At 42.3% G+C, this 13,894-nt stretch overlaps 1 protein-coding gene across 5 annotated transcripts in view; it reads right to left on the bottom strand.

Annotated features, from left to right (window-relative positions):
- Positions 1 to 13,894, bottom strand: part of KLC3 (kinesin light chain 3) — an 819,248-nt gene that overhangs the window by 314,936 nt on the left and 490,418 nt on the right. The gene's annotated exons all lie outside the window — the stretch shown is intronic.

Genomic DNA, 13,894 nt, shown 5'->3' with positions numbered 1-13,894 from the left:
CTCAGTCTGAGTTGAGACACCCAGGTCCCTTCTGGGCCCAGGTAGCGCCTTTTCCCGCCAACTGCGACATTTGCGTAAGCCATGACTTGTTGGCAGAATCCAACAACGAAAACAAGCTTGCATCCAATGACTCGACGTGGGACATCTCTGGCACCAAGCAAGAACCCGAAGCTGTCTTGTTTAGTGCATTTCTGACTTTTTCTTCCAACCGGAGGATCCACTCTTGCAACTCAATCCGGGTTAGAAGGGGCTCCTGTTCTTCCTGGACTCTTCATCAACTTCTGGACATGGTCTCCTCTCCCCACAGATCTTCAGGTCCGGGAATCCATCATTGGTGTCTTGCAGTCTTGCTTGGTTTTTGCATAATCCTTTACCATGACTTCTAGTGTATCCTGAGGAAACTTGCTGTCCTTTACTCCTGTTTTCCTGGGCTCTGGGGTGGGGATTTTACTTACCTTTGATGTTTTCTTACACTCCAAGCGCTCCTCTACACACTACACTTGCCTAGGGGGGAAACCAAAATTTGCATTCCACTATTTTAGTATATGGTTTGTGTTGCCCCTAGGCCCATTGCAATCTATTGTGTTTTTCACAGTTTGCACTATTTTATGACTGTTTATTTACCTGATTTTGGTACTTAGTGTATATATTGTGTATAATAATACCTCCAAAAGGAAATTGCCTCTAACCTATTTTTAGCCTTGTGTCACTAAAATAAGGTACCTTTATTTTTGGTAACACTGAGTATTGTCTGTCTTGTGTGTAAGTACTGTGTGACTACAGTGGTATTGCAAGAGCTTTGTCTCCTAGTTCAGCATTGGCTGTTCTGCTACAGCGACCTCTAGACAGCGTAAGCTGCTAGACACTGCCTACATTTCACTAAGGTGGATCACTGGAACTAGTATAGGGTGTAAGTACCTCTGGTACTCACTACAAGCTAGGCCAGCATCTCACACCTCCTCATATTAGTCCAGATTTCTTTAAGAGCTATCTCCGTCTTTAATCTAACTTTTTTGAAAAATGTGCTGCTCTTAGATTTAGTGCTACTACTGCAAGAATTCTTCATGACTAAAATGGGTAAAGCCAGGTATCTGAGTAAGAATCATACAACATACAGCTACGGTCGGCCATACTAGCCCAACAATAAAAGCTCCAATCAGGAAGTGCCCACCTCCTTCAACTATTGGAAGTTTTCGATTTTTTAAAGATCTCCGCTCGGTCTCTTTCTGCTATATAAATTTTGTGATTATAAAGTCTAACATTTTAAATTATCTATAGGGAAGAAACAAAGGTAATGAGTGAAAAAGGTACAAAGTTTGGGGAGAATCTTCATTTAAATTAGGTTAATTCGCACAATAAAAGAGATGGCTAACTGCATCAATTTATCTAATAACAATAATCTTAAAGACCGTAATTGTGCAGTGTTCCTATATTCATAGCACAGCTTTATCGTAGGAGCCAGAGTAATGCCCAGATACCTTGCTCAAGTCATCACCATCTGATAACAACTCGTTGCGCCTCCCACAAGGATCAATTGTATTTTATGAGCGTTTATTTTATAACCTGAGACCTGGCCAAAATCTAGTGCAACAACGCTCTTAGGCATTGGCTCAGAGCAAAGGGAAAATCTGCGTAAACGGCCTAAGGGGAGGCCAGTGAGACATACGGATTACTGGGAATATTTCTAAGTGGGAGCCTGATATATGGCTCCATATAATGCATAAAGGGTGGGTAAAAGTGGGCATCCTTGTTTAGTGCTATGCAAGATAGAAATCATGGGTGTTAAATCCTGTTGTATGATAATCGGAGCTTTAGGAGCCTTATAAATGGCTTTAACCATTTTAACAAAACTAGAGCTGAAATTAAACTGAACAAGGACTTCCCAAAGAAACTTCCAGGATACACGATTGAAAGCTTTCTCAGCATCAAGTAAGATGATGTTAAACGGTTCCTGGAACGTTTCAGTGTGGTCTGTTAATGTAGTAATTAAATTTGAATGAGAGGTTGCGCCTTTTCCTGGGACAAAGCCATGCTGTTCTGGCGATACAAGCCTAGAAATTACCATCTTAACTCGACTGGGCAGAAGCTTGGTGAATATTTTAGTCAGCATTAAGAAGATAGATGGGCCGATATGAAATACATTCCATTGGATCTTTATCCTTTTCAGCAATATTGTAATGACTTAATTCCAGGAAGTAGGAACTCTGCCTACACTCTGGATTTCTTTTAGCACCTGCAAAAGAAGTGGCGTGATTATAGATGCAAGAGTTTTATATATTTCTGATGGGATGAGATCCGGCCCAGGTGCTTTTCAGGTAGGTAAACTAGCAATGAACCTTCTAAGTTCATTCTCTGTGATCTCAGCATCCAGAGACTCATTGTCACTCCTTGCTAGTTTGGGAAAACGTAAGGGGTCTAAATAGTCCTTAATGTTTTTAAAACCACACTGCAACTCCTCTTGATACAACCCAGAATAATAAGCCCTAAACTTACATACAATGTCACAATGTGGAGTGCAAACCCTTCCTGTGGCATCTTGAATTCGTGTGATAATAGTTCTTGGTGTGTCAGCACGACAGAGACAAGGCAACAGTTTGCCTGACTTCTCAACAATCTCGCTTGTTATTGAAAAGCTTTCCTATTTATACGAGCTATTAGTAAAGCAGAAATACGACCTCGTAAACCCATAATTTTTAGGAAGGGAGCTGAGCTGCATCTAAGAGATGTGCAATTTGTGTCATGTGCAGTTGAATTAAGCTCTTTAATTGATCCCCGATTAATTGCTCCTCTTCATTATCTGCCCTTCAGATCTGGGCAACAAATGACTGCGAAATACCCCAGAATATAAGCTTTGAGCATGTCCCAGATCACAAAGGGGTGGGCTGACCCTTGGTGAGTCAAAAGGAATTCCTGCGTATAAGTATGGTGATATTCCATGTAATCAGCGCAATCTAACACATGGGTAGGTGTAGGAGGCTGACCTGGCTTATAGTGGGTACCTGATGGTACTTACACCTTGTGCCAGGTCCAGTTATCCCTTCATAGTAGATTAGTAGTGTTCTAGCAGCTTAGGCTTATAGAGGTAGCTATAGCAGAGCAGCTTAGGCTGAACTAGGAGACATGCAAAACTCCTATATATACCACTTATATCATATGGCACTGTATCATAAGAATCACAATACTTAGAGTTACTAAAAATAAAGGTACTTTATTTTAGTGACAATGTGCCAAAAATATCCCAGAGGATATACTCCCTTAGGAGGTAAGTAAAATACACAAAATAAACACACAAACCAAAATCAGGTAAGTAAACAGTTTGAAAAGTAGTGCAAACACCGTAGAATGCATTAGGATGGAATAGGCCTAGGGGCAACACAAACCATATACTCTGAAAGTGGAATGCGAACCATCAATGGACCCCTAGGCTAGTGTAGTGTGTAGAGGGCCGCTGGGAGTGTAAGAAAACACTGAGGTTGTCCAAGATATCCCACCGAAGACCCTGAAAAGTAGGAGTAAAGTGATACTACTTCCCCAGAAACACACTAAACTCGTGTTAGAGGATTCTGCAAAGACCACAACAGACTGCAAAGCACTGAAGACGGATTCCTGGACCTGAGGACCTGTAAAGGAAGGGAATGAAATCCAAGAGTCACAAAAGTGTCCGGGGGGGCAGGAGCCCACTAAACTCCGGATGAAGGTGCAAAATGGCTGCCTCTGGATGGAAGAAGCTGAAGATTCTGCAACAACGAAAGGTGCTAGGAACTTCTCCTTTGTGCAGAAGATGTCCCACGGAGTGCTGGAGGATGCTGAGTTGTTTCTTTGGAGAAAGACCGCAAACAAGCCTTCCTAGCTGCAAATTCGCGGTTGAAGAAAAATGGTGCTGCCCGGGCCCAGGAAGGACCAGGATGTCGTCACTTGGGAGAGGAGACAGAGGGGGCCCTCAGCAACAGAGAGAGCCCACGCACAAGAAGGCAGCACCCGCAGAAGTGCTTGAACATGGGTTCAAGAAAACTGAGCACAGCGGTCGTCTCAACACTACAAAAGTGGGTCCCACGAAGTCGGTGGTCAACTCAGCGAGTTGAGCAATGCAGGGCGGAGTGCTGGGAACCTGGGCTGGGCTGTGCACGAAGGATCCCTTGCAAAAGTGCACAGAAGCCCTAGCAGCTGCAGTTCACGTGGTGCACAGGATTACTGTCTGGAGAGGGGAGGCAAAGACTTACCTCCTCCAAATTTGTACAGTTGGACCACTGGACAGTCTGGGTCACTTGGTGCCACGCTCGTCAGGATAAGAGGGGTCCCAGAGTACCGGTGATGCTGAGGTTTGGTGCCTGCTGGAGCAGGAGGAAGATTCCGTCGACCCACTGGAGATTTCTTCATGGCTTCCTGTGCAGGGTAAAGGCAGACAGCCCTCAGAGCATGCACCACCAGTAAACAGTCGAGAAAGCCGGCAGGATTAGGTGCTACAATGTCGCTGGTAGTCTTCTTGCTACTTTGTTGCAGTTTTGCAGGCGTCCTGGAGCAGTCAGCGGTCGATCCTTGGCAGAAGTCGAAGAGAGAGGTGCAGAGGAACTCTGGTGAATTATTGCAAGTCATTATCTGAGGAAAAGCCCACAGGAGAGACCCTAAATAGCCCTCAGAGGGGGATTGGCCACCTAGTCAGGTAAGCACCTATCAGGAGGGGTCTCTAACGTCACCTGCTGGCACTGGCCACTCAGAGGCCTCCATTGTGCCCTCACACCTCTGGATTCAAGATGGCAGAAGTCTGGGACACACTGGAGGAGCTCTGGGCACCATCCCTTGGGTGGTAATAGACAGGGGAGTAGTCACTCCCCTTTCCTTTGTCCATTTTCACACCAGAGCAGGGGCTATGGGTTCCCTGAACCGGTGTAGACTGGCTTATGCAAGGACAGCACCATCTGTGCCCTTCAAAGAATTTCCAGGCTACCCCACCCCAGCCTTTAACACCTATTTCCAAAGGGAGAAGGTGTAACACCCTCTCTCATAGGAAATTCTTTGTTCTGCCTTCCTGGGACTGGGTTGCCCAGACCCCAGGAGGGCAGAACCCTGTCTGTGGGTTGGCAGCAGTGGTAGCTGCAGAAAAAACCCCAGAGAGCTGGTTTGGCAGTACCCGGGGTCCATAGTGGAGCCCCGGGGATGCATGGGATTGGCACCCTAATACCAGATTTGGCATGAGGGGCAATGCCATGATCTTAGACATGTTACATGGCCATATTCGGAGTTACCATTGTGAAGCTATAGGTATAGGTATTGACCTATATGTAGTGCACACGTGTAATGGTGTCCCCACACTCACAAAGTCCGGGGAAATTGCCCTGAACTACGTGGGGGCACCTTGGCTAGTGCCAGGGTGCCCTCACACTTAGTAACTTTGCACCTAACCTTCACTAAGTGAAGGTTAGACATAGAGGTGACTTATAAGTTACTTAAGTGCAGCGTAAAATGGCTGTGAAATAACGTGTGCGTTATTTTACACAGGCTGCAGTGGCAGTCCTGTGTAAGATTTGTCTGAGCTCCCTATGGGTGGCAAAATAAATGCTGCAGCCCATAGATCTCCTGTAACCCAAATACCCTGGGTACCTAGATACCATATACTGGGGAATTATAAGGGTGTTCCAGTGTGCCATTTAGAATTGGTGAAAATGGTCACTAGCCTATAGTGACAATTTTAAAGGCAGAGAGAGCATAATCACTGAGGTTCTGGTTAGCAGAGCCTCAGTGACAGTTAGTCACTACACAGATACACACATTCAGGCCACAACTATGAGCACTGGGGTCCTGGCTAGCAGGATCCCAGTGAGACAGGCAAAAACAAACTTATATACATGTGAAAAATGGGGGTAACATGCCAGGCAAGATGGTACTTTCCTGCAGTAGGGAAATAAGAACATCGTAAACATCGTAAATTGGTACTAAAACGGCAATTACCTTCCCATTTGATTTCAATAGCCGAATGATTGGATTGAAGTAAGTGTAAAATCTCAGATTTACAAATCGAAGCAATTGAGATGCTACTCAGGCAGTGATCTATGCGAGAATATTGTCTATAAGGCCTAGAGAAAAAGGTATTATTCAGAAGGTCATGATTTTTCTCCCTCCAGATATTAAGCAAATTCAGATTAAGCATATCTTTTATGCTATTTCCAAAGCCGTATGGGCGATGTAGTAGGATCAAGCACTTGATTCAGGGTGCAATTAAAATACCCAAGTATGATAATAGATAAAATAACATCACTAAGTTCCAACTTCATGTTAGCGAAGAATCGCGGATTTGGATTGTTCGGAGCATAGACGCTTACCAAAACAAAAAGGATTCTACTTTGCTAATCAGCAATTTCTGCCCTTTCCCACCTACCCTCAAGATCTGCTTTACATCTATAACTCTAAGTGATTTATTAAACATTATAATAGAAACCCCTCTCTGGCCTGAGCAAAATGTAGTACTAACTACATCATATATATTATAGGTGGAATATACCCCTGACAACATTTGGATATAGAATAAATATCGGCTTGTTTTTTGGTAAGATGTGTCTCTTGAAGAGCCGGAATATCAGGTCTCACTGAGCAAGCCTCCGAACATATCTTGGCTTTCTTCCTCCCCCTTTTAAACCATTTATGTTCCAAGATATATTATTAACCATTTTGCTTTATTAACATTTTATAGCTCCTAGACAAACCGCATGCCAGGTAACATACATACTCACTTTTTTGACGTAATTTAAAGATTATATGTTCCTATAAGCTACACTTCTACCATAACAGCATGTCTGCACTCTTCATTTGTTCTCCCTCCCTCCCTCCCAACCTTCAGACCTTCCTTTCCCCCCACCCTCACCCACATGGGTTTCCAATATACCTCTAGCTCAGCACGGCTAGGGAATGGAAACCCTCCCACACACACACACACACACACACACACCATTGTGATGTCACAAAAGACATCCAGGCAGTATAAGAAGGCCATATCTCAGCAGCAAAAAATTAACACCATCCAATACGTCAATATATTCCACTGCTGCCCATCTTCCGAATACTCCAAATCTACTTAACAAGTGCATTGAACTGCAGGTCAATATCCCAATATAATCATTCCGCGAGGAATACCCTCAGAATACCCTCAGAATACAATTTTTTTTTAACCTGTTCTGGTTCTGAAAATGTTAAGAAGGAGCTCTTTCAATTCATTTTCAGACACAAGCCTCCTAGTAATGAAACTGGAATTGATGCAGCTTTAAACTTGGGTATGAGGGACTGCATTTCCCGAATCCTTGATGCTGTTGCCCAATCCAAATCCTAAAAGATAGAAAAGGAGTAGCCATCTGGAGCAGTGAATCTTCAGGGTTCCCTGGCAATTGACAAATTTCTCTCCTTAACCTTATAGTCCTGAAAAAAGAAATGATAATGTGAGGCCTGTTTCCAGGCTTTGGTGGCCCTGACGGAATCTTATGTGCACGTGCAATGGACAACAGATCATCTGCGCCTGGGATATTATCCACACTGCCTGACAATATGTAAGTAAGATGAAAATTGGAACTCAGTTTAATCATTGCAGCATCAGAATGATCGGTATCCTTGGCAGTCTCTGAGCCCTCTGTCACTCCCACTAGGTTTAGATTTGATTTACGGGAGCGGTGTTCAAAGTCCTCGCATTTGTTTTTAAGAAGTTTCATTTGCTCCGTCATCACTTCCTGCTTGCCCTCCACCTGAGATATCTGTGTTTCCAGCCTTTGTAACTTTGTATCAATTGCTTTATGTGTGTCAGTAAAGTCGCTAAGTTATTGCTCAATAGATGATACTTTAAATTCCAAATTATCAAATCTATCAGCTCGTTTGGTAGACACAGAGGCTGAGGAGCAGGTGGAGGCTTCCTCTGATAGCTCTGTCTAAGAGATAGCAGATGTAGGTGTAATATCCAATGGGCCAGCCTTATCATTCCCTCCTTTCCTGCCACCATTGTATAGCATAAGTATCTGTCGCCCAGCTTTAGACCTTATTTCAGGATACCCTGTTTGAAGAGCATAAGAGGCACAGCTTTCAAGGCATTGATATCAAGTTGAGCCTCTTGAGATTGGTGCAGCCAAACCGCTGTCTCTTGAGCCTTAGCTTTGGAAAGGATATAGAATGATCCCTGCTTAGATATGTTAGAATTAGAGTTGGCTGCTCCTTCTGGAGCCTGACTCAGAAGATTGGTAACTGAAGTTTAGCCTTTCTCTTAATGCCAGTGTCCTGAAGTGCATATAGAGAGTCAAAGTCTGGTGAGTTCAGATTAGCCACAGGAATTAACTTGTCAGCCCTCCCAGTTAACGACTCTGACAGCTGTTCAGCCCTAGAATCCCCAGGGGGACACTGGCGGTGGCAGCACATTGCTCTCCTTATTACTAGTACTTGCAGTGCATGGTTTAGTTATAGCTACCTCCTCTCCATTGCTGTAGCACAAGGGGCCATATTATCTTGATTAAGGTGAACCTGGAAAGGAGGCTGAGAGCATGCAGGCAATACATTCTTGAAAACAATAGCTCTTCTGCTTTTAGATGCAATATCCCTGCTCCCATGCCCCACAGCTGCTACACTAACTACAACATTCAGGCTATTTGTTATTTGTGAGGGGTCAGGCTGGATGCAAACTTCTCAGAATAACCCACACTGATGCCAGTGTTGGATTTATTACAAAATGCACACAGAGGGCATCTTAGAAGATTTCCCTGTAACTTACCCAATCCTTCAGTGCAGGACTGACCGGTCAGTGCCAGCCTGCCACTGAGACGAGTTTCTGCCCCCCTGGGGTGGGAGCCTTTGTGCTCTCTGAGGACAGAAACAAAGCCTGCACTGGGTGAAGGTGCTTCTCACCTCCCCCTGCAGGAACTTTAACACCTGGCGGTGAGCCTCAAAGGCTAATGCCTTTTGTTACAGCACCCCAGGGCATCCCAGCTAGTGGAGATGCCCGCCTCTCTTGTGGTTCTAAAAATTCTGGACCCATGTAATTTACTTTGCCACAGCAGTACGATTTTAGTATCAAAAGACCGATAATGACTAGTACACTAAGCATGAGCATTTTCGCTCAATTCCAGCAGCGTTTTCACCTCGAAATCGCCATTTTCGTCCTGCACCCGTGGCTCCCATTTTATACACGGCAGCCATTTTAAAAGTTGCCCTCACATAGGCTTATAATACAGTCAGATTTGATTCCAAGGACACGTACACCTTGATTGACTTTTCTCTGACCTGGGCAAGCTGGAACCATTGCCTCAGGCCAAACCTGTTTGGTCAGTCCCTCTCCCAGTGGCCGAATCAGATAGCATCAAGGCACACCATGCCATAAAACCCTTATTATCGCTCACACACCCTGCCTAATCTTGCTCACACCTACACCTGCTCTTTTCTTCTTCTTACTTTACGAGGGGGAGGTGCCCGTTTTTATTGGGGGTCCACACTTATCTGATGTAAAATACTAGGCCTTGCCGGGTAATTTATTATGGGTTGGATGACATGAAATATGAGGTTTCATCATGACACTGTTTTTTCCTTTGTAGTGAAAACATGTGAATGACCAACCAAAATGTCAAGAATGTTTGCCTGAAGCTTAAAAAACTGTATATAAGGAAACCTGAATTTGCATTGAAACACAGTCTCCTGAGAACATACAAACCGTGCTGTTGTACTTCTAGGACGCTTGTTACTTGGCTGCAGCCAATAAATTCGATCTTTGACTTCACCTAGAAGACTCTGAGTTTCTGTGGTCTGAATCAGGAAAGTACCCGAGGTCTTTGGGTGTACCCTGGCACCGCTGGGTTACCGGATCAGTACCGGTTCTGAAAAACCCAGTACCTCAGTTGGCGCCCAACGTGGGGAGATACCAGCGGTACCGGTCCAAGCCTGAGGTCCGTGGGGAGCTTCGTGTGAAAATTCTGGAGGAAGGCCGCCACTTCATCGACCCCTGCATGTCGACGTGGTCCGAAAGTCTTTGCTGCGAGGTTCCCCGCTTCCCGACGGCTACGAAAGACTGCTGCCCTGGCTATCGCCCTGATTTGGACCCTTGATGTTTGGTAGAGCGAAACGATAAGACGAGTCTTCTGGTGACGTCATCGATATTTTCAGTTAAGTATAAGTGGAGCGTCTCCCAGTCCTTAGTTGGACACTTGGTTTGGTCCTTAGTTGGACATTTGGTTTGGTATCCCTTCGGGATCACTTTGATTTGGAACTTGCAAGTACCAAAGCCGAAGGACTCGTGTATTCACAAGACTATCGTAAATGATAATCCTTTGAAGTTTGAAGCTAGACTAGTGAGCGAAGATGCCTGGTCTTAGCAGACTTGGAAATTTGTTTTGTCTTGGTTGTGAAAGGGACTCCCGGTTGGAGGACTCATGTCCGGTTCCTCCGATTGGAACTCCAACCTATGAACTATATGTGAAGCACGGAGTGGGCCCCATCACGTTTAATAAAGTATGGGTCCGCTATTCTTGGAAATAAATGTCTGTGAGGCTGTTTTTGCAGTTTTTTGGAACACTATTGAGAAAAGTTTTCTTTTTTTTCTTGTAAATATGACTTACAACTAGGATCTGCAAACGGTTCTGTAAGTAAATTGCGACGGCGCTATTTATGAAAAATGGCTAAAGCGCGCTGTATTGTGTGTCCTGAGTGTTTTCTGTTTATATCTGAAATGAGCTCAATGTGTGTTTGTGGGTCTTCTTGATGTTTTCAGTTTGTTAAGTAAAATGTTGGTTAATTAATATTAAGTAGAAACTTAGAAAAAATCCAGAAATGAACCATGTGATGTGCCAACATAGCTATATGTTGCTCTTTAATTTATAGAATGAGCAATTGTGCACATATACAAAACTGCCGTTAAATGCTTCTTTAATAAATTAGAAAACACATTCAATAGATATAAATAGGGCCCCAAAAAAAACGAAATTATCTATTTTTGCAAAAAAATAAAAATACATTTACAGCATTTTTCTTAGATGCATTGTATTAGATGTTCACAGGCAAACTTTTCAGCTGCAGTATATTTGATAGGAATGTTCAATTCAGCCAGCACTTTCCCAGTTAAACACGGGAGGAATTTTGCATAACCTTCCTTTTAAATGAAAGTGGCGCAAAAATGTGACGCATTTCAAGTTAGGCTTATGCGCTTAGGCTTGTGAGTTAATGTATCCCAAATAATAGGCAAGGGATGCAGCTTGCTTTTATATGTCGAATTATCACAAAAAAAGAATAATTTTTTTTTATTTTTTTTTTAAGAAAATTATTAATTATGGAAAAATTATTTTTACAAAATAAGTGCCTTTCAAAATCGTTTTTTAATATTTATAAAGCTTAATACCTATACTATGACCTCCTAACATTAAAATTTAATTTAAGTTATGTTGCACCGCTAAAATGACATTTGTATGTGCAATTTTCCCTTGGCGCAGGAGCAAACAAGCTCATTTCTATAAAGTATAAGTTAATATTTTCAATGGCTGACTCGTGGATTGTGTAATAGACATTCTGGTAATGCATATTATGCAAGAAAATTGTAGGATATTGATTTTTAATGCCTAAAATATCAAAGTCGATTTTGGGCAAAAGCACTGTTTAAACTGCATTTTCTTTCATTCAGAGTACTTTTTAAAGTGTCTCAGGCTTCAGTAAATGCATACATTTAGGTTTGATATATATTTGCAGGTTGTGCCTTCTTATAATTCAATGAGTCAATGTGCCAGTACAAAGGCTTGTTTTAATATCGAGGTTGAAGGTTCTAACTTCAGCTGGGCCTACTGAGACGCTCATTCATTCGAGGTTGATGAAATATGTACCATTGCATGGGATTGCAACAAGCATTTATTCTAACAACTGGTATGTGTGTTATTAAGGTTTGTGAATTATTCACAGTAAATGTAGTTTAATAATCTGGAAATAGAGATAAAAAATTTTAGCGCCTAAAAAGGAATTTTTTTTATTTTTTAAATAGAGTGAATTATTGCAGGTTAGAAGGAAAACAGGAAGGCCTACTGTCTTTGACAGATTCAGAGTGGCAGAAGCTAGGAGAGCTACAGAGGCTGGCTCAAGTCACGCTGCTGAGATGCTATCTTTAGTTTTCCCATAAACAATAGAGGAGGCTGTCATGTTGACACTTGTGACCTTTTAAATTAGGGCCTTGTCTCTGTGAAATGCAGAATGACCCTATGGGCCTCTAAAAGTGGGATTTCTGGTTTCTCCAGAAGAACATCAATACAATTAAATAACTTCATTCCAAAGGGAAAATATAAAAAAAAGGGGTTTCTTCGAAAGTCCCAAAATCATGTTAAATGCTCTGCAGAACTGATACATTTGTGTCCCCGCTCTAAAAAAATAAAATGATACCTGCTAGTTGCTTTTATTTGACAGAAAACAAAGTGTTGCATTAAGTCTTAGACAGAAAATAAGATGCAGCCCTTTTCTAAAATTTTGAAGGCTACATGCCTTAATGAGATCGATTTACCAATTAAGACTTATTTTTCACAGTGGAAATTGCAGGTGCCAAATTAATGTGGAGTGTCAGTGTAACAATTTTTAATTTTAGAAAGGTAAAACTAAGGTGGCTTGATGTTGCGAAGTAACTGACAAGAGGGTAACAGTTAAGTAATGGAAATTTATTTTCATGTATTTGGTCCTATCATGAATTGTTCTTGCTGGTCCTGTATGTTAGAAGAGAAACAGTAAAGTTATATTTGACAGCAGATTTCCATTGCCTGGTGATCTACTGTCAAAAGGAGGGTAAGGATTTTAAACCTGACAAATTAAACAGGCCCAAATATTGGGTTTTGGGCTGCAGGTTTACAGTGCATAAAGTACATGACATGGTGTTGTGTGTCACCGCTTATTCACACATGCTATTGTTTTGTCTATGCTTTTTGTGCTTGATACACAGCAAGTATATCTGATAGCTTGACGTTTTGTGCGTTTTTATTATTTTTTATTTGTTTTTTTTTGCATGTTTGTTGCTGCTTTTGATACTATTACAAGCTCCCCTGTGTTGTGAGGGGATGGTCATGACGATGCCCATCGCTACGCAACAGTTGGTTGAACTTGTTCTGGTTACTAAATTCCACAGATAATGATATGTCATGCTGTGAACATAAGAGACAACACTTCACCAGTGCATGTCTATTTGGCTATAATGGTATTGAAGGAAAATAAAAAGAGATATACAGGATCAAAGTGTGTCACCTGCAGTTAGTCACGTTACTGCCCCTTCCCTTAAAGGAACAGGCAGCCCTACATTTATGTAGCCTTGATTGGACCTAAGGATGAAATTATAGATCTGTGACTCAAGGTGGCCTAATTTCTATATTACATTAGTTAATGATGTTCTGTTTCCTAAGTAGCATATGGCTTTTGTTCCTTAAAAGAAAACCAGGTTTTCATTTTTTCCTGAAGAAGGAACTGAAACATTAGCTAGGAGTACCGTATATGGTGTAGTCACCAATGGTAGAGTTAAAATTTGTGTAACTTTGGTCTTTGTGTATCACCCGTACTCTCGGTGTTGTGTCACATGCCTGACTATCACCCAAATAATTTTTTTGTTCTTCCTATAGATTTTTTTCTTTTGTTACTTCCCCTGACCAATGTCGCATCATGCTTAGTTATTGAGATTTTAGCTATGTCCTAGTCCCATTTCTCTTTTTCAAATTCCTTTCACCAGTCAGACCTTTTATTATTATTGATGTATTGTTCAGGTTCACATTTCCAGACTGCAGTGATGTACCAGGGACCCCCATGTTATGTATAATTCCCTTTGGTATGACCAGACTGGTTTTCAAGAATTTGCCTTAGGCCTGCTTCAATGTTTTCCAGCCTGACTGTCAGGGTATCGATAGACTGGTTAACTGACTCAATATTATAGTAAGAC

This window comes from Pleurodeles waltl, chromosome 9, assembly GCF_031143425.1.
Source record: "Pleurodeles waltl isolate 20211129_DDA chromosome 9, aPleWal1.hap1.20221129, whole genome shotgun sequence".
NCBI lineage: Eukaryota > Metazoa > Chordata > Amphibia > Caudata > Salamandridae > Pleurodeles > Pleurodeles waltl.
The sequence above is the reverse complement of the archived record's forward strand: the minus strand, read 5'-3'. Positions and strand labels throughout refer to the sequence as shown.